This window comes from Gavialis gangeticus, unplaced genomic scaffold (genome assembly GCF_001723915.1).
Source record: "Gavialis gangeticus isolate Ggan-Ray unplaced genomic scaffold, GavGan_comp1, whole genome shotgun sequence".
NCBI lineage: Eukaryota > Metazoa > Chordata > Crocodylia > Gavialidae > Gavialis > Gavialis gangeticus.
The window spans coordinates 24,854,877-24,857,927 of NW_017728993.1; the positions used below are offsets into that span (position 1 = coordinate 24,854,877).

Sequence of the window (3,051 nt, forward strand, 5' to 3'; positions counted from 1 at the left end):
AAACTTGGTTGAATGTAGTATCAGATTTAACTGATTTGGACTCAAACCAATTTATACAATGTCTATCCCAGACTCCTTCCTAGTTTAAGTTGGATCAGAGTCCCCCAGAATCCCAGATACTTTGCTGGGCGGGGCTCTGCTCTCTGCTCCAGCCCAGTAGGGCTGGCCTCTCCCCGCCACTCCCTGGCTGCAGCTCCAGCAGAGACTGCAGTTGCAGCAGGGTCTCCCTGGCTTCCTCCTGCTCTCCCCAATCCCTGCTCAAGCAGGAATCCCTGCCCTCCCCTCCCCTCTGCCTTACACAGACACCTCTCCTCATTAACTAGCATATCACACACTAGCTATGGTCCTTGCTGTGGGAGATGGGACAAAGGCAGACAAGACAGTGCCATCTTGGGGCTTTTTGGAGCTAATCAACAGGTAGCTGGTAATGTCCCTCCATTCCTTCCTTGGAAAAGCTGTTTAAGAAGAGCTTGAACTAATGAGAGAGGTTCTTGTTTGTCAGCCCATTAAGAAAACACTGAGTTAGGGGTGATAAACACTGTGTTATCATCTCCCTGCTGGGTTGCTGGGGCGGGGAGGATGGAACCTCAGAGCATCCCGCCTGGCCATGCCCAGCACTGTAGAAGGGAAGGGAGGTCTGCTTTAGCGTCTCCCCTCCCCCGGCTTCTAGCCTGAGCCACTGCAGGCATGTGCCTGCATTTCTTCAGTCCACAGGGGATGTTTTACAAACCGGTTTAGCCTGGCCAGGTTAAACTAACCTGCAAAGACTGAACATATTCAGGCTCGGGCATTTTGACTGTCTGTCCCTAGCCTAAAGGTGCAGCTCCTCTAGTATCAAGCTGGAGCACTGTATACAAAGAGACATGTCCATTGGGTACGTACTGGAGAGGTCACTTGCAAGCACAGCCCGCTAGCTCCATCAGCCTTTTCTCCCTGGTCTGCAGAATCCCAAGACAAAGGAGGAGGTTGACAAACATGAAGGCACAAAGGCAATTCTTGAAGAACAGTTGTTAGCAGGTTACCCTTACTTCTTTCTCTGAAGGCTTTTGTGAACTCCCACTTAAGGGAGATTACCTGGCAATGTCCCTAATCGGGGCTGATGGGTGAAGAATTCCAGGCCAAAATGGACATAGCAGCATTCCAAACTGTGTGCTGAAACACGATGCTGAGCCAAATGGGTCAGGCCTACTTGAGAGCAGAACAATTCCAGGTTGCTGCTTTGTGTATCTCTGTAAGAGGAACCTGCCTTAGATGTGCTACAAAGGCAGCCATGACCCTATTAGTGTGTGTCCTCAAGCTGTAGCGTACTGATTTTCCAATTTAGGGGCAGCAGTGATCAATACATCTCAAGTCAATGGAAAAAATTATTAATAGGATCCTCCTTGTGTATAGGCAACAAGTAATCTGTTTGAATTTCTGCACGACTTAGTCCTCTCCTGGTAGCAATATAGGGATTCTCTGTTCTTTTCTTTTTATTTTTATGTCCAAGGATGGCAAGAATGACTCCCAGAGGGAACAGGATATCTGGGTCAGAGAACAGGCAGTTATATTAACACATATGAAAACATGAGATTGACTTAAGCATAAAAGCCTAAGGTCATGACCTTGTCTCAGAACAACTTGATGTACTCCTGTCAAGGGTGAAAAGCAAGACACCAAGTTTGCTCACTGCTGTAGGGTGTCTTTCTATTAGCCTGACCCAAGAACCAACCTCCTCATAAAGGCTAGGCAGCACTCAGGTCCCATTTCCAGTCTGGTTATTTTTACATGTGAAAAGCTAGTTCCCATGACAAACAACGCAAGGGATAACATGAACAAATGTCATCACAAATTAAAGTAAAACCTCTGGTCTTTTCTCCAACCTAGAGAGAGAGACCACTCAAGCTTGGTGCTTTTCCCTCAGCATACCAGCCTCCTCTCTCTCTCTTCCTCTCCCCCAGCTATCTCCCTGGGAACTTTTATTTTCCCCTAAGGCCAGCCAGTCATTTCTGTCAGCTGACCCAGGGCTCCTAGGCAGGCTATCACCTCCTAACCCCCTACAGCCCAGCCCCTGAGCCATGCACTCCCTAGCAAAAGCAATAGCTGCTGAAAAATCCTTTTCAACAGAGAGGGGTTCTAGGGATGCTTGAGACGTAGCCTCAAATGCAGAGCCACCAACGTCACTAAGACCATGTTGAACTCCTGAGCTGAGGGCCATACTTGGACAAGATGAAAGGCATTAGACATTACTTAAGAAATCTGAAGGCTATCGAACAAGAAACATAGACTCGTCTCTAACAAAAAACTGACAGACAGTAGCATGGATGGTAAACTATTTAATCTCAGCCGACTCCGAGCCAAAACCAAGATTACTCCAACCTCAATCATTGAACTCCAGTACACTGATGATGCTGAACTGTTTTCTCACTTGGAAGTACATCTTCAGGCAATTGTTGATCTCTTTACCGGGACTGACGCTTAACATTCAGAAGACTAAGATCCTCCATCAAAAAGCTCTTAATGCAGTCTCCAGCTCTGGTAATTCTGATTTATGGTGAGACTCTGAAGAACACTTCGTATTTCCCGTACTTTGGAAGCCATCTCTCACAGAAGGCTGATGTTAACAAAGAAATCCAACAACACCTCAAATGTGCAAGTGCAGCCTTCAGACGCCTGACGAAATGGGTGTTCAAAGATTGTGACATCAGATTTAAAACCAAGTTCATGGTTTATCAAGCAGCTGTGATCCTTACCTTACTGCTGTGTAGCTGAGACATGGACAATGTACAGAAGACACCTCAAGTCACTGGAGAAGTACCATCAATGCTGCCTGCAGAAGATCCTTTGAATCAAGTGGGAATACATATGCACCAATGTTAACGTCCTCTCAGAAGCAAACACCATATGCATCAAGGTGATAATCATCCAACACCAACTTCGCTGGGCCAGCCATGTCATCCAAGTGTCCAACTCCAGCCCCCCAGTGCAAGTTTTATTCTCCCAGCTCAGTACACTCAAGAGGAAAGCAGAGAAAGCACTTCAGGGATGTCCTCAAGGCCAACTTGGAAAAAA

The 3,051-nt window shown here is 46.8% G+C and overlaps 1 protein-coding gene across 1 annotated transcript in view; it reads right to left on the minus strand.

The window, feature by feature from the left end:
* MAST2 (microtubule associated serine/threonine kinase 2) overlaps positions 1–3,051 on the minus strand; it is a 242,575-nt gene that overhangs the window by 57,423 nt on the left and 182,101 nt on the right. The window lies entirely within an intron of this gene.